Source organism: Electrona antarctica, assembly GCF_951216825.1.
Source record: "Electrona antarctica genome assembly, chromosome: 21".
NCBI lineage: Eukaryota > Metazoa > Chordata > Actinopteri > Myctophiformes > Myctophidae > Electrona > Electrona antarctica.
This window is the reverse complement of record NC_136802.1, coordinates 26,270,895-26,293,824: the sequence shown is the minus strand read 5'-3', so window position 1 is coordinate 26,293,824 and position 22,930 is coordinate 26,270,895. Positions and strand designations below refer to the sequence as shown.

Here is a 22,930-nt window from a genome sequence, read left to right as displayed (position 1 = left end):
AATTAGGCGTTCAGAGTGTTGCTCGAGGACACTTCGACCCTAACTCTGGGGGAGCCCGGGATCGAACTGGGAACCTTGCGGTTCCATCCGCAGCCACCCCAAGTCCCCCCACAGGATCCCAGGCTCCTCCTGACTGCATGCCAACGTGTCGTTGAGCAGATGGGCAGGTTGGTTTCCTCTAATGTCGTTGAGTAAATGTGTAAACGGGTAAATAATGCTCTATTTAAAGAATTTCTTATATTTAAAGTATTTTACACTTACAAGAGCTCTCTGCTGTCATGGTGGACCGTTGTTTGAAATAACTAAACCACTGATAAAGTTTATGGCCATTGAGTCGAACACAAACAACTTGGAAAGAGAAATTAATAATGTAAAATTCAAACATTCAATGCTTTTCTCATTATTTTTCCACTAGACTTCCTCGCTGTGTGTACAGAGGCGGTTGCTGATGAACCGCTGGGCCAGAAGGAACCACAAGCTCTACAACGTGAGCAGAGGAGCTCCAGTCTGGTCCAGGAAGAACCACGACCTCCACAGATTAAAAAGAGACCAGAGGAGGCTGATGGTTCAACATTGACATTACTAGAAGTAAAGAGTGTACATGATGATGAAAACAGAGAATTGGAGCCTCTATCCAGTACCTCAGCTGAACACATGAAAACGCAAGCTGATGTAGAGGACTGTGTAACAGACAAGCGCCTCTCTTCAGACTCTTCTGAATCTGATGCTGAAGACAGTGATGACTGGGCAGAGACCAGGGAAGGTCAGTCAGCTTTAAACTCACTGAAATCAGACTGTCCTGAATCTGACGCTGAAGACAGTGATGACTTAAACTCACTGAAATCAGCCGAGACACAAAATGTGGAAGGAGACAAGATGTCTCAAGACCTGAAAGCTACCTCCACAAGGAGTCACACAAGGAAGAAAAGCTTTAGTTGTACAGATTGTGGCAAAATGTTTACTCAAAAGGGACATGTTAAAAGGCACATGATGATTCATACGAAGAAAAGCTTTAGTTGTACAGATTGTGACAAAATATTTAATCAAAAGGGACATCTAAAAAGGCACATGATGATTCATACGGGGGGAAAGGCCTTTATCTGTGAAGTGTGTGGCAAAAATCTAAAGGGTGATCGAAAAACACACATGAGAACTCATACAGGGGAAAAACCCTTTATTTGTAAAGTTTGTGGTAAAGGCTTTAATCAAACGGGTGATCTAAAAAGACACTCGAGGAGGATCCATACTAGTGAAAAACCCTATGTTTGTCCAGTGTGTGGCAAAGGTGTTAGTAATACAAGTTATATAAGCATTCACATGAGGACCCATACAGGGGAAAGGCCCTTTACTTGTACAGCGTGTGGAAAAGGCTGTATTTCAACGCATCATCTGAAAACACACACAAGGATTCATACAGGTGAAAGGCCCTATGCTTGTAAAGTTTGTGGCAAAGGCTTTAATCAAACGGACGATAGAAAAAGACACATGTTGACTCATACAGGTGAAAAGCCCTTTTCTTGTAATGCTTGTGACAAAGGCTTTACTCGAGCACACCATCTAAAAAGACACATGAGGATTCATACAGGGGAAAAACCCTTTACTTGCAACGTGTGTGGCAAAGCCTGTAGTCAAAAGGGTGATCTAAAAAGACACATGAGAACTCATGCAGTGGGGGGAAACGCTTAGTTTCACTTTATGGCAAATGCGTTGGTCTAGCACATCTGAAGATATACTGCAAGGATTTATAGGTTAGAATTCCAATCCAGGATGACAATGACAAGTCGTAGATACTAAAGCAGTCACTAATAGAAATTCTCAGCAGGAAACCAATGGATTGTGCTGTCCAAGTAGGGAATGAGACATTACCCCAGGTGAAGGAGTTTAAGTATCTCGGGGTCTTGTTCACGAGTGAAGGGAGGACGGAGAAGGAGATCTGCCGGAGAATCGGAGCGGCAGGGGTGGAATTTGCAGTCGCTGTACCGCACTGTTGTGACGAAAAGAGAGCTGAGCCAGAAGGCAAAGCTCTCTGTTTACTGAGCAATTTTCATTCCTACTCTCACCTAAGGTCTTGAAGTGTGGGTCATGACCGAAAGAATAAGCGGCAGAAATTTGTTTTCTCCGACGGGTGGCTGGCATCTCTCTTAGAGATAGGGTGAGAAGTTCAGTCACGCTAGAGAGACTCGGAGTAGAGTCACTGCTTCTTCGCCTGGAAAGAAGCCAGCTTATGTGCTTCGGGCATCTGATTAGGATGCTTCTCGAGCATCTCCCTAGGGAGGTCCTCGATGCACGTCCCACTGAGAGCAGACCCTGGGGCAGATCAGGATCATATCAGATGGAGGGATTACATCGACTCACTGGCCTTGAACGCCTCAGGATCCCCCAAGAGGAAGTTACTAATGTTGCTCTGTAGAGGGAAGTCTGGCTCTCTGTTGGAGCTGTTGCCCCCACGACCCAACTACGGATAAGCAGTTGAAGGATGGATGGATGGGGTCAGCTTTTTCAAGGCAAGTCTTTGAACAAGTGAAACTGCTACATCAAACTTGATTTGCAGCATAGGCTGCATGAAGAAACATCCTTGTGTCAGCTTCCTGACAGTACAACTACAAAAAAGGAAAAGAACATTGATTGGTAATATATTCTATACTGCACACATTAAACAAAGCTGTCAAATTACACATGAGTGTAAACAACAATTCAAGTACAAGTACATACTGTGCAACCCCAAACAGAAAGCTGGCTTATGCAATGCGACACCAGCTAAAGGCCTATATGCCATACACATGTGTAAAGAAAGCTAGGCTACAATGTAGTTCACAACTGAAGCCTAAGTCAGAAAATGTCAACAAACTATAGCATTTGTACAATAAAACAAGCAATGATTCTATGGTGATCACAGACAAGAGAGAGGATCAAAATGTCTGCTCTCTGCATTCACAACTTGCAAACTGACTTCTCATTGCATACTGGTCTACAGGTGTACCTAACTTCATCTTAATTAGCCCTTCACTAAGTCCCTCCCCAACCCATCCTTGTCCAATAGGCACGTTAGCAGTGAAGAAAGCTTGACCTGCATAGCAACCGTTGCTAAACTATTTGGATTGGCATTGGACAATCGCTTTTTGGGGTGGGATTTTGTGAAGGGCTAATTAGGCCCAATTTAAACCACAGTGCCAGATGTGTGCGACTGTGCGTGCACGACACGTGGTAAAGAAAATCACCGTTGCACCACTGTGTGATTGTGTGGCAGTCTGACTGTAGAGACTCTTTCTCTCTGTCCGCTCTGTGCTCTGTTGCGCTGCGGAGGACAAAACGCAATAGTTCTGTTTAACATGTGATAATTTAGGCTGACCTAGGATCAGGTGTTGCAGCGTCATGAACGGCTGTGTTACTTGTGTGATGATTATGCTGGTTTAGGATCAGCAGCGCAAGAGCTGATTTGAATGAAAACACTGGCGTGCAATTACTTTATATCACGGATCCCAACAGTGTTGACCTCAACGAGGTGAAAGCAAACTAGCAAAGCTCAAAGCAAATTAATATAAGAAGCAACCATGGCCACCCATTTTTTCCCATAGACATTTCAAAAAGTATTTATTTAAAGACCTTTTAAGCTTCGTACAAAGCCAACTCGAGTCGTGACAAATCATGACAATAAACACAATATTTTGGACCAAACAAATAATTACAAAGAAGAAAAACAAGAAAAAAAGTTGTTGTTTGTTGTCATGATTTCTCACAACTCGAGTTGGTTTTGTACAACGCTTAAAAGGTCTTTAAATAAATACTTTTTGAAATGTCTGAGGAAAATGAACGTGGAATCATTTTCCACGGTAGGGGGCGGGACTCCGACGCTCTATAGTAAACAAGTGTAATGCTTTATGGTGTCGTCCACAGTTAACAGTTTTTGTATTGAGTTGTGCTTGAAATGTACTGTAATTCTCCAAAACTGTTAATAAATACATCAATCGATCAATCAATCCATTGCCTTGTATCTCCATATGTTTCAAATTAGTACATCACATCCGATGAGATGTGTTGTGGGCTTGTAGATCTGCTATTGTCACTATTTTTTGTGACGCATTGTGACCTTTATCTGCTACTTTTTACCTTTTCAAATGTAAATATTAAAGAAACGACACCCGACAGCATCTATCTGTCTGTCTGTCTGTCTGTCTGTCGATTGATTGAAATATTTATTAACATTTTGCAGAATTACAGTACATTTCAAGCACAAACTCAATACAAAGGCTGTTAACTGAGTGGACGACCCAATTAAGCATTACACTTGTTTACAAGAGGGTCCACCATGTTCAATTCATCAAAACATTTAGAGACGTACAAATAGACACTTCTATATAGACAAAGAACAGAACAGGAATTCATCATAACTATATCTATCTATCTATCTATCTATCTATCTACCTACCTACCTACCTACCTATCTATCTATCTGCTCCTTACAATCAGGCATCTTTCCTGACTCACTGAAGACGGCTGTAGTTAAGCCACTACTTAAGAAAAATAACCTTGATCCCTCTGTGTTGGGAAATTACAGACCAATTTCCAATCTCCCTTTTCTGGGCAAGGTAATAGAAAAAATCATCTTTCTCCAACTAGACATTTTTCTGCAGAACAATAATATACATAATACATTTCAATCCGGTTTCAGAAAAGGGCACAACACTGAAACGGCACTTGTAAAAGTAATCAATGATCTCAGGGTATCCGCCGACAAGAAACATGTGTCCGTTCTACTACTCCTGGACTTAACGGCCGCTTTCGATACAATTGATCACTCAATTTTAATACAACGTCTCGAGCACTTGATAGGCCTCTCAGGCACGGCCTTATCCTGGTTCTCCTCATACTTATCAGGAAGAAGCTATTTTGTCAGCCTAGCCGACTTTGTATCGGACACGCACAATATTGATTCCGGTATTCCACAGGGCTCAATCCTTGGTCCTCTATTGTTCTCCCTCTATATATTGCCGCTGGGAGAACTCATTAGCGCCCTCGGAGTGAATTACCACTTCTATGCGGACGATACGCAGCTGTATCTTTCCGTAGCCCCTGATGACCCCTCTGCCCTTGACCCACTGCTATCCTGTCTGTCCAACATTAAATGCTGGATGAGTGAGAACTTTCTCCAACTGAACGAGGATAAGACAGAAGTTCTTATAATTGGCTCTAATGAGCAAAAATAATTGATAAAAAATAAACTCGGTAACCTAAATGTAGGAAGTAAGTCGACAGTAAAGAACCTAGGGGTTATTATCGATTCAGATCTGAATTTTAATGCGCACATTAATCAAGCTACCAAGACAGCTTTCTTTCATCTTCGAAACATCGCACGTATAAGAGCATATGTATCTTTAGATGCTTTTGTATTTTCTCGATTAGATTATTGTAATGCCCTCCTCTCAGGCCTGCCAAAGAAATCGACGGATAGACTCCAACTTGTTAAAAATGCGGCTGCTAGAGTGTTAACTAGAACTAAAAGGAGAGAACACATTACTCCAGTTCTAACATCACTGCATTGGCTCCCAGTGGTTTTTAGAATAGATTTTAAAATTCTTTTACTCGTTTATAAATCCCTAAATGGTCTTGCACCTTCGTACCTCTGTGACTGCCTTCCTAGATATGTCCCTAACCGCCCCCTCAGGTCCTCCACTGCTGGCCTGCTTGAAGTGCCTAAAAAAATGTGCACAAAGAAATATGGTGAGGCAGCTTTTTGCTTCTACGGCCCAACAGCCTGGAATAAATTACCATTCCAGCTCAGACACGCACCCTATGTAGACATTTTTAAATCTCAACTCAAGACTCACCTCTTCACTCTTGCTTTTAATTGAGTTTTAATATCTGCGTTCCTACTCTGTCCTGACTGATTTGCTGCATGTTGTGTTTTTATTTATTTTTTCTCTATGTTTTTATACTTTTATTTTGTTCTTTGCCATTGTTCTATCATTTTAACTACTTGACTGTGTTTTATTGTATTCTATTTTTGTGTCCTGCCCTGTGAAGCACTTTGAGCTGCATTTATGTATGAAAGGTGCTATACAAATACAAAGTTTATTATTATTATCTATCTATCTATCTATCTATCTATCTATCTATCTATAGATAGTCTATCTATCTATCTATCTATCTATCTATCTATCTATCCATCCATCCATCCATCCATCCATCCATCCATCCATCCATCCATCCATCCATCCATCCATCCATCCATCCATCCATCCATCCATCCATCCATCCATCCATCCATCCATCCATCCATCCATCCATCCATCCATCCATCCATCCATCCATCCATCCATCCATCCATCCATCTATCTATCTATCTATCTATCTATCTGCCTGCCTGCCTGCCTGCCTGCCTGCGGCAGTTATACACCTCCTCCACCAGGGGGCGAAAGGCAGGCATTAAGATTAAGGCAACAGCGCCCTGGGTCCTTTTTTTGCGCATGCTTGTAACACGTTGACCAGGAAGTGGGGTAAGTTCAGACATTATGGCCGCTGGCGTCGTTTCGCCTTTTTTCTCTGTGAAGAATGTCTCGTGTTCATAAAGGAGTAAAAACGTCTTTTAAAGGAGGTCAAATGTCTCTTAAAGGAGTTAAAACGTCTCGTAAAGGAGGAAAAACGAGTCAAATGGAGTATGTACGGCTGGAGATAAATGGACACATGACGTCGGTGGGAGAGCAGATATTGTGTGTTTTGGAGAAACACACAAGCGGTGATGTTTGTCAGGTCAAAGTGTTTTTGTTGGAGCGCCTCGGTGCTGCCGCACAGTTCATTTTCAGCCTCTTCCAGAGAGAGATGGAGACGCTACAAAACACCAAACTACAGACTGCAGGTATGTGCGTTAATGTTACATACGCAACATCAAACTACACAGTACACACTGCAGGTATTTGTGTTAATGTTACATACTTATACAACATCATACTACACAATACACACTGCAGGTATGTGTGTTAATGTTACATACACAAGTAACACAACGTCAAACTACACACTCAGGTATGTGCAGGGACCCAGGCCCAGGCTGACCCTGTCACTTTTAATAGCTTTGCACTTTTTGTCAGATGCCAAAAGTCCTAAACCATCATGAAACATGTTACTGCAAGTATTTAAACACCCAGTATATCCATAAGGCTTCCAGAGGGAGGGATCTAAAAAGAAGAGGGGATTCCTCCCTCTGGAAGGGATCTCCCTCGCTAGACAGAGAGAGGGAGAAGCGTGAACTGAACTGAACAGAATTAACTTCTAAATTCGTGCAAAAAAGAACAATGACTGCCATCTCTATCCATCTGTTTATAAACACGCATAACATGCACGTTATACATTCTGGAAGCAGCCAGCCAATTGGAGAGGGTTTACACTCTAGCAGCGCCTCGGGGGGCACCCTGGGCAAGACCTACGCTGAAAAGACTATCAGCGGAAGTTGCGGGACATGCCAACCATTCCAGTGCGATCCCAAATCCTGCGTCACAGGCAGCTAAATCCTTAAAATAAATCCAAACGGAATTGATCCTTCCCCATATTTTTTTATTATTAGCCTATGAAATGAATTGAATAATATTAAATTGTAATTTTAAATGTTTGTTTATTAATTTACATTTCAGGCACTATATATATAATTGTATTGTAGTAAAATTCTACAATATGAATACCAGTAAGTCGCCTGAGGGCGAGAAGCGACCTCGCCCTAACGGGCGAGAAGCGAGGTCGCGTGCACGCATCCACCTGGGTGACAGCAGACTACTGGGCGAGCGTTGGCGCTTTGGCATGGTGGGTCAGATCAACATATCCGTCTCTGCCATGCTTTTCTCTTCCTGTGGAATGGGTCGTGTTTTATACCAAACGTTGGGTCTTGGTTCTTGGTTGGACTGAACCAACACGACAGCCAATAGAAATATGGAATACTGGATCTGGGTTTTTTTCCCCCAGCCCTGTCTGACTCATGTGAGTGGAGTTGAGTTGCATATGCGCAGCAAGCGCTGCCTGCCGGCGCCACATTAAAATACAGTAAGCTTGGAAATCTGACGTTAACAACACTGTCTGTTTATGCCATGGTATTACGGTAATACGGTATACCGTCCCATGCCTACTCTGGAGAGGGAAGTCCTGGAGCTCTCTGGTGGAGCTGTTTCCTGACTACGGATAAGCGGTTGAAGATGGATGGATCTTTAACTTTACTTTGCATCAAGTTTGTTCTTTTGTTTTGGTGAACGTAGGTGGAGAAATTGGCGAGAAAAAGAAGAAAGAAAAGGAAATTAAGAACAAGTCCAAAGGAAAGAAGAAGACAGGTGAGAAAGAAAACATTAGTACCTGTATTGTGTGTGTATGTTACATGTGATTATGTATTATCTGTAATGCTCTTTATTGTTGCTCAAAACAATACATTGTTAATGGTTTCACCTGAAGATTGAGTCCCAATCTTCGGATTGGAGCCACCCGTAAGTGCTCTTTGAGAGCAGTTTGGAAGGAGAGTAGGGATTCACATTCCTTTATGACTGAAGCAAAATTAATTTCTCACCCTTTTGAGCTAAAGCTGGGTTGAGCTCCCTCTGGTGTTGTGATCGTGGACGGCGGTGACGTTTAGGAAGTAGTCTGACAGGTCTTTGTGGTGTAACCTGTCTTGTAGACCAGGCCCATTGCAAGTTGCTGCTGCTGTGTGTGGAGTGACACTGCTGTCAACACACAGGCAGTGAGGAGCCCCCTCCAGGAGGACATAGAACCGTAGCAGTGAGGAGCCCCCACCAGTAGGACGTAGAGCCTTTGACAGCCTGGCTAATAATAGGCATGAACGGCCCAACAACTTACCATTTGGCAAATAATAGCATAAAAGGTGCATTAAAATGGGCTGACGAGGAGCTTCTCCCAGGCTTTTATACTGGGCTGGCTGATTGAGGAATGAGGTCCAGGTGTGTCTCCAAACACCAAGCCACTCCTCCACTCCTTCAATCACCATATGGCACTGAAACACTCAAACACAAAATAATACACAAAAATAAGGCCACATATTGCCATAACAACCCCTCCCATAAAAATAAACTCCTAGTTTTACAAAGCAGAAACACAATATACACACATTCAAATCAAAACAGTTGGTAACAATGAATAACACAAAGTCATTCAAGGTTAACCTGTCCATCCCCAAACAAACACCAAGTTGAGGGTATACAGTCACACCAGACTGTCCACACACAGAGCAAGGAGATGACACATATTCAAAGCAGTGACCAACTGATGACCTGTGTAAATAGGTGTAACTGTTACTATGGCATTTACAGTAAGTTGTACAGTTGTACAGTACAGTTGGTTATATTGGATCTCACCCACACTCACGGAACAAAGTCGTCCACCACATTGTTAGCACATTTCAGGTGCCTGGTCCAGGTTGTAGTCCTGTGCCGGACTGCCGGCAGGGCCCAGCGCATCCATCGTTGGTTGGTTGTGATTGCCTCCTCCGAGCCAGAAATACCACAGAGGTTTGGGTGCAGATGGTCACGGGGGATCCGAACTGATGGTCACGTACAATGCAACAACATGGCCAGAGTCCCTTTGTTTAAATCTCAAGAGGAACTCACAGAGGGCTGGGGTGACTATATCCACACTTTGGGCTTCCCACACAACACACTGCCTCCACCTGAGGCTTTTGGGGTGACTTTCACTTGAAGGTGCTTCTTCGCGGTCAGGTTGAGGCTGAGCATGTTCATGTTCAGGTGGCAACACGATGACACCCTTAACCACCAGTCCTGCCAACACGATGACTGTTCGCTCAGCCTTAAGATGAGGATGAGTTGCCTGGATCCGAAAATGGTCAGTAAATACATTTAAGTCTATCAAATTAATGATTTGAGTAAAATGATTAAAACTCAGTACTTACTTACTAGTAACTTACTAACCGTACCCAAAATGATGGGTACGATGATTTTTAACCCTCCACGAGTTAGTTCCGCAGCACATGTTGGGAGCAAAGGGTGATTTTTAACCCGCAGCATGGGTGATTTGTAACCGGCAGCGCATGTCGGGAGCGAGCAACGGTGTTGTCGGACTGTTGGTATGTCTAACCAACACATGCACCTCCTGTGGACTGTAGACTTGGAGACTAGGACCTACAAAATAAGAATTCATGTACTCCTCCTGACATTATGAGAATAACAGAGGAACAATACAGAGACATTGTGTAAAAATCTCTAACTGTGTTTGCTACCGCCTCTGCTATTTAAAATGCTTACAATATAATAATGAAATTGGGAGCAGGTTGTGCATTGGTATAACGACATTACCATGCGCCAAAAACAGATCTACAAATGGACAACGCAACATGGCGATACCTTGTAGATCTGCACTTTTTCACAACACCGTCATACTATGGGGAATGATTGTGACGTGTGTAGATAGATGTAGTACATCCGCATCGCTCTTTTTGAATTAAGACATGATCATAGTCTGCAGAATGATTTATGGATCTTATACCCGGGCTTTTAATCAGCTGTATATGTTTGGGTGGAATGAGGGGACACAGCGGGGTCCACCGATAATTCTGATGGGGCGCGGTGCAGACAAAACCATATGGACCTGTAAGGGTCCATACAATGGATTGTATTGTATTTGTTGCGCATCACATGCGCATAAAATAATGAATACATAAATACTGCCAGTTCAGAAATCTCACGGTATCAATACTATCTGCTCCACCTTAGCGGAGCAGATTTTTTTTTTTTAAGATGGACGCCACCTTATTGGACATATAGTGATATAATCTATCAAGTTGTGATAAAAGGAAATTATGTTACGACCTCCGTCTAGGGTGAGGGAAATAACATAAGGAGGACAGCAGCTTTCAAAAAAGATGGTTGTTTTATATTTTTTTCAACAGAGATAAAACTCCTTTTTTGCCTTTTTTTCGAGTGCAGAATAGGCTAAAAATGACCTATCTAGAAAACAAAAGATAAACCCCTAACTCAATCCCTAACCAAGAACAAATAAAAGTACAATTACTAAACCCTAACTAACCTAACTAACACATTTACAAAACTAAGGATTAATGGTCGATCGACTAAGCCACTAAGGTAATGAATTAACTAAGTAACTGAAGAACAAGCAAACAAACTAAGCAAACAAAAGCAAAGCAAAACAAAAAAAGGCTACATATGGGCTAGATGACAAGAGGGCTTGAATCTCTGCTGCTGTTAAGCTGCCAGTCCCCACAAAACTGTGATCAGACTGAAAGCTTTATAGATGAGGAGACCGAAGCCCAGCCAATCCCGGCCAGGGCGTGGACATCGACAGCCAATGGAAGTCATGGGCAGGACCTGTCAATCTGTACCACAGTGTTGAATCAGCCACTTACACTCACAGCCACCAATCAGCACCACACAGATCTCTCCATTCTCTCATCATTCACCTCCATTCACCAGTCAGCTCCACGCAACACAATTATTCTGCTGGGGCGCATGCCTCCCCAAAAGTCAGATTGTGTGTTAAAAGAAATTAATCTGCGGCCTGTGACACAGAATCAACCTTTTGCTCATTTAAATAGAATACTATAGGCTCTGGTAGACAGGATTTGAATTCCTCTAATAGGACTAATTCTCGTATCTGATTGAAAGTAAAGACTTGGCTTGCTGAACACCACTTATCAAACAACATAGTTTTATCCCTAGCAAATTCAACATATGTTTGTCAGTTTTTTCACAAGACCTAAACCTTTGGCGACCAATTCATATGCACGTTGTATGGTTTGTTTAACCACATAATTTGAACCTTGTTGTATACTGTAGATAAGGCAGCACACAGACACAGACTCCACATGTTTCTCGGCCATTTTAAAGTTGTTGCAATGCGCTCAAAAACGTTAAAAGTACGAATCAATTTCTGTCTCTTCAAAATCCGGTACCAACAAGATGTGCTTACCTATATCGAAGTCTGCCGGACTCATGGTGGTGGAAGAACATCCTGCTCCTGCCGCCGGCAGTGAACTGGGCTGAGGGGCAGATTGCCTGTCGAGCTCCGCGGCCCTGATACGAAGTTGCAACGCCTCAACCTCCTTAACCTCCATATCAAACTTCAGCTGTCGAATGCGGACCGCCAGCTCGAGGCTCTTGAGAGTCTCCCCCAGCAGTCTAGGACATTTGGCATCAGTGGAAAATGTCAATTAAAGAAATGCTCTGCTTTTTTCTCATTTCATTTTTCCTCGCCTCCACAGAGAAAGTTCCTGATGAACAGCAGGAGAGGAGCTCCAGTCTGGTCAAGGAGGAACCAGAACCTCCACAGATTAAAGAGAGACCAGAGGAGGCTGATGGTTCAACATTGACATTACTAGAAGTAAAGAGTGTACATGATGATGAGAACAGAGAGACAGAGCCTGTAGCCGGTACCTCGACTGAACACATGAAAACACAAGCTAATGTAGAAGACTGTGGAACATCACAACCAACTAGTGATGACCTGCTCCTCTCTTCACACTGTTCTGATTATGACACTGGAGAGAAAAGTGAAGGTGATGATGAAAACAATGAGATGGAGCCTGTAGCCGGTACCTCAACTGAACACATGAAAACACAAGCTTATATAGTAGGCTGCATACCATCACAACCAATGAGTGATGACCAACACCTCTCTTCACACTGTTCTGAATCTGATGCTGAAGAGAAAGGTGAAGAAGATGATGAAAACAGAGAGATGGAGCCTCTTTCCAGCACCTCAGTTGAACACATGAAAACTCAAGATGATGTAGAGGACTGTGGAACAGACCAGCTCCTCTCTTCAGACACTTCTGAATCTGACACTGAAGACAGTGATAACTGGGAGAAGACCAGGGAAGGTCAATCAGCTTTAAACTCACTGAAATCAGACTGTTCTGAATCTGACATCACTGAAGACAGTGATGACTGGGAGGAGACCAGGCAATGTCAGTCAGATTTAAACTCACTGAAATCAGATGAAAATGTGGAAGGAAACAAAAAGCTGTATCAAGACCTGAAAACTACCCCCACAAGGAGTCACACAGGGAAGAAAAGCTTGCTTTGTTCATTTTGTGGCAAAATATTTATTCGAAAGTGTGATCTGAAGAGACACACAATGATTCATACAGGGGAAAAACCCTGTACATGTACAGTGTGTGGTAAAGGCTTTATTCGAATGCATCATCTAAAAAGACATGCAATGATTCATACAGCGGAAAAGCCCTTTAGCTGTAAAGTGTGTGGCAAAGGCTTTATTCGAATGCATCATCTAAAAAGCCACGCAATAATTCATACAGAGGAAAAATCCTGTCAAGACCTGAAAACTGCCTCCATGAGGAGTCACACAGGGATGAATAGCTTTCTTTGTTCATATTGTGGGAAAATGTTTAATGACAAGAAAAGTCTGAAGAGACACACAATGACTCATACAGGGGAAAAACCCTTTATCTGTGAAGTGTGTGGCAAAGGCTTTATTCGAATGTATGTTCTAAAAAGACACGCAATGATTCATACACAAGAAAAGCCCTTTAGTTGTAAAATGTTTGGCAAAGGCTTAAGTCAAACTGGTACTATAAAAAAGTACATGAACCATACAGAAGAAAAACCCTTTACTTGTACAGTGTGTGGCAAAGGCTTTAGTCTAAAGGGTGGTCTAAAAATACACATGATGATTCATACAGGGAAAAAAACCTTTATGTGTACAGTGTGTGGCAAAGGCTTTTGTCAGAGTAGTACTCTAAAAGAACACATAAGAACTCATACAGGGGAAAGGCCCTTTACCTGTACAGTTTGTGGCATAGGCTCTAGTTCAACGTCTGATCTAAAAAGACACATGAGGAGTCATACAAATGAAAAGCCCTTTACCTGTACAGTTTGTGGCAAAGGCTCTAAATCAACGTTTGGTCTGAAAAGACACATGATGACTCATACAGGTAAAAAGCCCTTTACTTGTACAGTTTGTGGTAAAGGCTGTAGTCATAAGGGTGCACTAAAAATACACATAATGAAACATACAGGGGAAAAGCCCTTCACTTGTACATTGTGTGGCAAAGGCTTTAGTCAGAGTTCTACTCTAAAAACACACATGAAGACTCATACAGGGGAAAGACCTTTTACTTGTACAGTGTGTGGCAAATGCTATAGTTTAAAGGGATGTCTAAAAACACACATGAGGACTCATACAGGGGAAAAACCGTTTACTTGTGAAGTGTGTGGCAAAGGCTTTGGGTACAGTGGTTATATGAAAGAACACATGAGAACTCATACAGGAGAAAAGCCCTTTACTTGTAGATTATGTGGCAAAGCCACTAGTTCAGCATCTGTTCTAAAAAGACACATGAAGACTCATACAGGCGAAAAACCCTTTACTTGTAAAGTTTGTGGCAAAGGCTTCAGTCGAATGGACGATATAAAAAGACACATGATAACTCATACAGGTGAAAAGCCCTATACTTGTAGAATTTGTGGCAAGGACTTCGGTCGAACGCACATTCTAAATAGACACATGAGGACCCATACAGGGGAAAAGCCCTTTACTTGTACAGTTTGTGGCAAAAGTTGTAGTCAAACGGGTGATCTAAAAAGACACATGAGAACTCATGAAGGGGGACAAAACACTTAGTTCCACTTTGTGGCAATCGCCTTGGTCTACTCTAGATCAGGTGTTCTCAACCTTTTTTGGCTGGGGACCACTGGAAATGTTTTGGCCATTAGTTATAGTTATTGGACATTTATACATTTTTGACACATGACAAATGTATGATCATTCATTCTAATCCAGGATGAAAATGACTCTGACTTCAATTTTTTTTTTTACTTTGTCACATCACATTACAAGTAACATGGGTGATATTCTTGTTTGTGCAGGCTCATTATTGCAGTTAAAAGAAAACATAGTACATGACTAATCTACATGATACAATATGTATGCATATAAAAATAAATAGTGATGTAGCCTACGTGTATACATGGAGTCTCTACTAAAACAAGAGACAGATTCAGTTCAGTCTGTGCAGTGTCATCACACTTGATTTACTTGTTTCTTTATTTATTATTTAACCCAATCTGTGCCAGGAACGTCAGGTTACGTTCTAAGCAGTAAAAACCCCTTTTTACTTTTCTTTTTTTTTGGAAATTGGAGGGCACACAAAACATGTTAAAATTGTAGCCAATAAAATCAGATTCAATTTATCTAATTTCAGAGCTAAGATCATTTCTAACAGAACATAACATACTGTTTCACAACCTGGTCACAGATAAATCAGACAACTTTAAAACCCATAGAATTCAAAACACTTGACCAAAAGCCCAACCGTTACCACCATTGCCACATAGTTCAAAAGTACAACTTAGGACGGCTTTAAACATTTTGCAGCTGCTTGTCTAATTTTTTTATCTTACTTAAATGGACTTGCACCTCCACCACTGAAACAGTTCATTGGTCGAAGGGACAGTGGTGCCAGAACAACCAGGGCAACTACCAGAGGGGACTGTGGAGTACCAACCAGATGTAGTGTGTTTGGTAAAACAGTCTTCTCTGTTAGAGCCTCTCATCACTGGAACATCTCCCTACATAAGTAAGAGACCTCCAACTAGTTGACCTTCAAATTCAACCTGAAGATGTGGCTAAAAACAAATCAAATCTGTAATCATGAGTAATTATCAGCTTTTTTTTTTACTGGTGTCATTTCTCACCTCACTCTGCGGTTGTTCTGTCCCCTGTACAATGTTTATAATTTATCTTGTATTGTATTGTATGTGTTTTTGTATGGATAGTTTTATCATTATTTTGAAGAGCCTGCTCAGGGACTACAGATGTAAATTAGCTTTTAGCTAACTCTAGCCCATTTATATGGATGTGAAAACTGACGTGTTGATTAATGAGCATTGTCCCTGTCAAAAAATAAATACAATGAATCATTATTATATTAACAGTTTTATTGCCAGGATTATACGACCGTGTTTCAAGCTTCCCTGCCTATGTTTAAAGTTACATTTGAACAGCCACTGCACCGACCGCTGAGTTGCTTGTCATGAAAATCCAATTTAAAACGGTGTAATTGCTTGTTGTAGTGTTGAAAAGTATTCCAAAGTGGCGATCACAACAACAGAGTGGACGAGTAATGAATAGGGACTCAATTTCCCTTAATGCACCAATATTCTTTTTTCAAATCTTTTTGTGAAATGGATGTCCAGGGGGTACATCAAGCTGCCTCACGCTAAACCGGAGATACGCTATGGGCCTATATGGGCCCCATGGCTCGGCAAGGCTACTACTACTACTGTGATTTGTAGATCAATTTCCATCCTCCAAGATCATCGGACTCCCTACACCCACACTTTCTGATATGAACAATAAGGCCATTACACTTTCAATATCAAATTACACTGATCATCCTCTGTATCGCTTTTTTAACCTCATGCCATCTGGACAAAGATACAGAACCTTGCCATGGAAAAGGTGTGTTTCAGTAGGAGTTGTGTCCCCTCAGCCATCGCAGCATTAAACAAACTGCCCCGCCGATAGGATGGTTCTGTATAGAGCACCAAAGTCTGACGTCACTTTCAGTAGAGGGCGCCAGTACACAGGTTCATGTATTTTTTTGAGTGGTGCAACCACTCCCTTATGGAGCTATGTGTGTGGCTGGCTGGCTGGGGGCCTGGGTCTGAGCACGAAAACAGCATGGTTGTTTTTCACCACCTGTTCGCAACCTAACACACACAAACACACACGCACGCACATATTAACTGTATATATGGTGATTTCGGGTGTGCCAGTACAGTACAGTGACAGTACAGTACAGTAGAGGGACCCCCACACGGTAACTGTCATTTCTCAACCGTTTCGGACACGGGGCGGCTCGCCGGAATTGGGCCGGCACCCTGGGTGCGTTCCTGTGGGTATGGAGCTTCATATAAGAACTGTGTTTGAAAAATAAACCGATCATCCCGGCCTTTCTGTCAGGGGGGTGGCTGTGCATCGTTAATGATGTCCATTCATATTTGATACAGCCAGTTTCTGGAGAAAATGGAATTAATTTGGCTGCAAAAGCCTTGAAACTACATATGAAAGCAATATCGCTGCTAATATACGTCACGCCCAGCTGTCAACACATTGCGTTCCTGAGATTCCTCGTTGACGTAAGCTCAGCTGGCGGTGACTCGACTCGTACTAACCATGAAACGTTAAATATCAGTTAAAAAAAACTTAATTAACATGTCAGTTTATGTTGTGCGACGGGCAGCTGCAGCCACCCCGCCTACCAGGAAATCTATAGGTTGTTTGACTCGTTTCTAGCGCTTATTGTGTTAGTCTTTGGGTATATTTCCACCTTCAGTCGATGCTTCATATCCATATGAGTGAAAAGGCCGGGATGATCGGTTTATTTTTCAAACACAGTTCTTATATGAAGAGATCTAAAATCACCCTATGGGGATTTCATTGCAAATACAAAGTACACAAACCTGTGGACTGGCGCCCTCTACTGACAGTGTCGTCAGGACTTTGGTGCTCTATACATTGTACATGTATGATGTATGATGGGACCTCATGTTTTTGTATCGTCTTGGTGTTATGTGCTATGTCTTGTTCTTGATGTGGGTGTTGAACAGACTGTGAAGACAAATATCCTTCGGGACAATAAAGATTATTATGATTTGTAGATCTAATTCCATGAATGGTCTCTTCCTTATGATTTATAGGTCTAATTCCATACACAGTCCCATCCACTTGATTTATAAGTCTAATTCTACACAGTCCCATCACTATGACTTAGATCTAATTCCATACACAGTCCCATCCCCATGATTTGTAGATCTAATTCAATTAACAGTCCCAACCCAGTGATTTGTAGATCTAATTCCATTGTCAGTCCCAAGCCCAAGTTTTTATGTGGAAATGTAGTTATTTATGCTTTTTTATGTAAAAAAAAAAAAAAAAAAACTTTCTTCAGCTTTAATAAATGTTCTACTGTACATGACAGGCAGCGAGGCAAGAGGTGTTTGGAAACTCTTCTTAATTCTTATTGGCTTTCTATATGTTGGTTGGTTGTAATTCAGTTGTCCATGTCGTAAAACTGTTTCAAAGGCATTTCAAAGAATAGTTTCAACCGTGACATTTACCAAAGCTGCGACCAAATTTATGCTGGGATCAGCTTACGATCACATTATAAATGCCGTGCTGACATGAGCATACGCCAAAACCCACTCTTTAATTTAAGACAGAAATTACACTGCATTGATAAATGAGGGCCTTAGTGATGTCCTCTGAATATGTCATGACAAGGCGAATTGAAGAGGCACCTGCACAGTTATCACCCTAGCTGTTACATTTAACAATGCAACAACTGTATGAAATAAAAAAATAACAACACTTAAGGTCCCCACACACACATCGGTTTTCCGAAAAACGCGTCCAGTGTGCAACCACCTTTAGTGTACACACTCAAAAGTTTCGACTGTACCCTTAGTCATTATATCCTGGAGCCAGCCCTGAGTTATTGTCTGATCTATCTCATTCTAATCTATCTAAATTTATCAGTGACAGTTACACACCTCCACCAGGTGGCGAAAGGCATTTACGCATGTATATCTATTCTACGTCCGAGCACAGATATGGTAACGCCCGCCTGCCTCCGATTGGCCTACTGACACTGCCGGCCTTACCAGACTTTCCTCCGAGGTGGAAGATAACATGTTGGATAGTCTGGAGCGAGGTTACTCCGTGGTGGGAAATAAATAAATTAAACAAGTATGATAAAATACAAGAGAATGACAGCTTGGCACGTGCGACAAGAGGCAAACTGATACATTGTTTATGCTGTTTATTTTACATGTGTAGGCCTACAGTGTAAACTTGAAACATTATTGTAGGTTGTATTGTAGGCAGTTCTCCACTCCAGACCCAAGCCATGCGTCACTGACCACATGTAAGCTCTTGTTTCTTTATTGTCTTATATTATGCTTTGAGTTATGTTCTGACGTACTTGATTTATTGCTATATCTGGCTGAACTTATACATCGCCACAACCCACCTAGAGCTCTGAGGTCTGCTGACCACTGACCAGTCATTACTGACCATGCCAACAGACCTAACCCGGAAAAAAAGAGGTGACCGTGCTTTTGCGGTTGCGGCCCCAGGGTTATGGAACAACCTTCCCCCCCCCACATTAGAACTGCCCAATCCTTAGAGACTTTTAAATCCCTTCTCAAAACCCACCTTTTCTCTCTCGCCTTTAATGTTGTCTGACCTAGATAGTTATTTATCTGTTCTTGATTCTAATGATTATGTATACTATGTTTGTTTTTTTGTTTTTTTACTCTGTCTTTATACTTTGTCTACTGTGGGGCACTTTGATCAATTTCGGTTGTGTAAATGTGCTATATAAATAAATATATATAATATAATATAAATAAGTTGATTGATTGATATCTGATCTTCATTGTTAATTGCTTAAACTGCTTAGTATTAATATGCTCCATTTTCTGTCTTTTGTCAGAACATAAATACAAATAAATACAACAATCACTTTGAACCTTGTCGATGTCAGCTCTTTAACTGGAGAACTTTTGGGTGGTCAACAATTTAACAGAACAAACAAACTTTTCAATAAATAGTATTAGTTTACTATAATAAGATTAATACACGATAATCAACACTAACACTTTAATTTAGAACTCAAATCATACAAATATGTTCAATCATTCAATCAAAGCAAACGACATAAACAATATTAGTTTGCCTCTTCTACAAAAATAAAAGTTACAAGTTTCTGTTGCCAAGCTGTCATTCTCTTGTACTTATTATTTCCCACCTCGGACGGAGGACAGTCTGGTGAGACCAGCGGTATTCTGTAGTAGGCCAAATCAGTGGCAGGCAGGGCGTTACCATGTCTATGCTTGGACGTAGAATAGATATACGCGATAGTGATATAATCTATCAGGTTGTGACGAAAGGATGACATTTGGCATAAGTGGGAGAGTGGATGAAAGAGAGACAGAAAATGTCAATTAAAAAAATGCTCAGCTTTTTTCTCATTTCATTTTTCCCCCTAGACTTCCTGTCCTCCAGAGAGGAGGTTCCTGATGAACAGCAGGAGAGGAGCTCCAGTCTGGTCCAGGAGGAACCACAACCTCCACAGATTAAAGAAAGACCAGAGGAGGCTGATGGTTCAACATTGACATTACTAGATGTAACGGAGAAGAAAACCTTTAGTTGTAAAGATTGTGGCAAAATGTTTAATCTAAAGGTATCCCTGAAAAGACATGCAATCATTCATACAGGGGAAAAACCCTTTATCTGTACAGTGTGTGGCAAAGGTTTTAATCGAACACATCATCTCAAAAGACACAAAATGACACATACAGGGGAAAAACCCTTCACCTGTACACTGTGTGGCAAAGGCTTTATTCAAAAGCGTCATCTAAAATGTCACGTTTGTGAAAACAGCAGTACTCTAAAGAGTGATCGAAAAACACACATGAGGACTCATACAGGGAAGAAAACATTTAGTTGTAAAGATTGTGGCAAAATGTTTTATCTAAAGGCATGCCTGAAAAAACACACAATCGTTCATACAGGGGAAAAACCCTTTAACTGCAAAGTGTGTGGCAAAGGTTTTAAACGAACACAGCACCTAAAAAGACACGAAATGACACATACAGGGGAAAAACCCTTCACATGTACACTGTGTGGCAAAAGCTTTATTCGAAAGGATAATCTAAAAAAACACGTTTGTGAAAATAGCAGTTCCTTAAAGAGTGATCGAAAAACACACATCAAGGCTCATACAGGAGGAGACTACTGCAGTTCTCTAAGGGAAACCTTTAGTTGTAAAGATTGTGGCAAAATGTTTAATTTAAAGGATACTCTGAAAAAACATGCAATTATTCATACAGGGGAAAAACCCTTTATCTGTACAGTGTGTGGCAAAGGCTTTAAATGGACACTAAGTCTAAAAAGTCACAAAATGACACATACGGGGGAAAAACCCTTTATCTGTACAGTTTGTGGCAAAGGCTTTAAACGAACACGAAGTCTACAAATACACAAAATGACACATACAGGGGAAAAACCCTTCACCTGTACATTGTGTGGCAAAGGCTTTATTCAAAAGATTCATCTAAAAAGACACGTTTGTGAAAACAGCAGTACAGAGTGATCAAAAAACACATGGGGGCTCATACAGGAGGAGATTCCTTTATTTGTCAAATCTGTGGCAAAGGATTAAATCAAATGTCTGCTCTTAAAAGACACATGAAGATTCATACAGTGGAAAAACCCTGTATTTGTACAGTATGTGGAAAATGCTTTAGGCAGAGTGGTACTTTAAACTCACACATGAGAACTCATACACGGGAAAGGCCCTTTACTTGTATGATATGTGGCAATGGCTTTATTAAATCGTCTGATCTACAAAGACATACGAGAACTCATACGGGTGAAAAGCCCTTTACTTGTGGAGTTTGTGGCAAGGGCTTCAGTCGTCTGGACGAATCAAAAAGTCACATGAGGACACGTACAGGGGCAAAGCCCTTTACTTGTACAGTGTGTGGCAAAGGCTGTAGCCAAAAGGGTGATCTAAAAAGGCACATGAGAACTCATGAAGGGGTTAAAATCACTTAGTTCCACTTTGTGGCAAATGCATTGGTCTACTCTAGATCAGGTGTTCTCAACCTTTTTTGGCTATGTTGAGTTGTTATTGGATATTTATTAATGTTTGACACATGACAAATGTATGATCATTCATTCTAATCCAGGATGACAATGACAAGTCATAGATACTAAAGCTGAGGAATCACAGATTCTTTTTTTAGGTCAATGGAATTAATATATGATGTAACTGTTTTGACTCTGTCTTTACTTGTTTGTTTGTTTCCTTATTTAACCATTTCTGTAAACTGCAAATGATGGATGTAGGCCTACGAATTGCACCCGCTTTGACAATAAAGTTGAATGTGATAATGGAATATCAAATGCTTGTTTTTTGGGGTTTTTTTAAGCAACTCAGAGGTTTTGGTAGAACAATATCAAGATTAAAAAATCCCACCCGTGTGAAGTGAGTGGTGCAACTCCGCGTAGGGGTCGCCGGGGGGGAGAGGGATGCACAGGAACGCACCCAGGGTGCCGGCCCGGTTCTGACAAGCCGCCCCACGTCCGATACACTAGAGAAATGACAGTTACCGTGTGGGGGTCCCCGGGGAGTCCCTGGGGGGTCCCCCCGGAATATCCAGACCCCCAGGAACACGCCCAGGGGGCCGGGCCGGTTCCGGCGAGCCGCACCGCGTCCGAAACGGTTGAGAAATGACAGTTACCGTGTGGGGGTCCCTCTACTGTACCCTCTACTGTACTGTACTGTACTGTACTGTACGGGCACACCTGAAATCATCATATATACAGTTAATATGTGCGTGTGTGTGTGTGTGTGTTAGGTTGCGCACAGGTGGTGAAAAACAACCATGCTGTTTTCATGCTCAGACGCACCCATGCACCCACCCAGCCACCCACACACATTGCTCCCAAGGTGTATTTTATTTAATGGTGCAACATTTCCTTCATCAGGCAAATAGTATACTGACAAAGGAACACACACACACACACCGATATTGTCCTTCTAATGAATCTTAGACTCATTGAAAACACACGTCTCTGCTTCTGGTGATCAATATTGTCCTCCTAATGAATGTTAGACTCATTGAAAACACACGTCTTTGTTTCTGGTGACCGATATTGTCCTAATGAATGTTAGACTCATTGAAAACACGCATCTGATTCTGGTGACTGATATTGTCCTCCTAATGAATGTTAGACTCATCATACAAATACGTGTTCAATCAATCATTCAATCAAAGCAAACGGCATAAACAATATTAGTTTGCCTCTTCTACAAAAATAAAAGTTACAAGTTACTGTCGCACGTGCCAAGCTGTCATTCTCTTGTACTTGTATTATTTCC

At 41.6% G+C, this 22,930-nt stretch overlaps 1 long non-coding RNA gene across 1 annotated transcript; it reads left to right on the top strand.

Moving 5' to 3' along the window:
• The first annotated feature begins 6,514 nt into the window (after positions 1–6,514).
• On the top strand, positions 6,515–21,907 carry LOC306914139. Its single transcript, XR_013788650.1, has 3 exons — positions 6,515–6,853; positions 8,238–8,309; positions 20,031–21,907. It is a non-coding gene; the product is annotated as an uncharacterized lncRNA (long non-coding RNA).
• Positions 21,908–22,930: the final 1,023 nt, after the last annotated feature.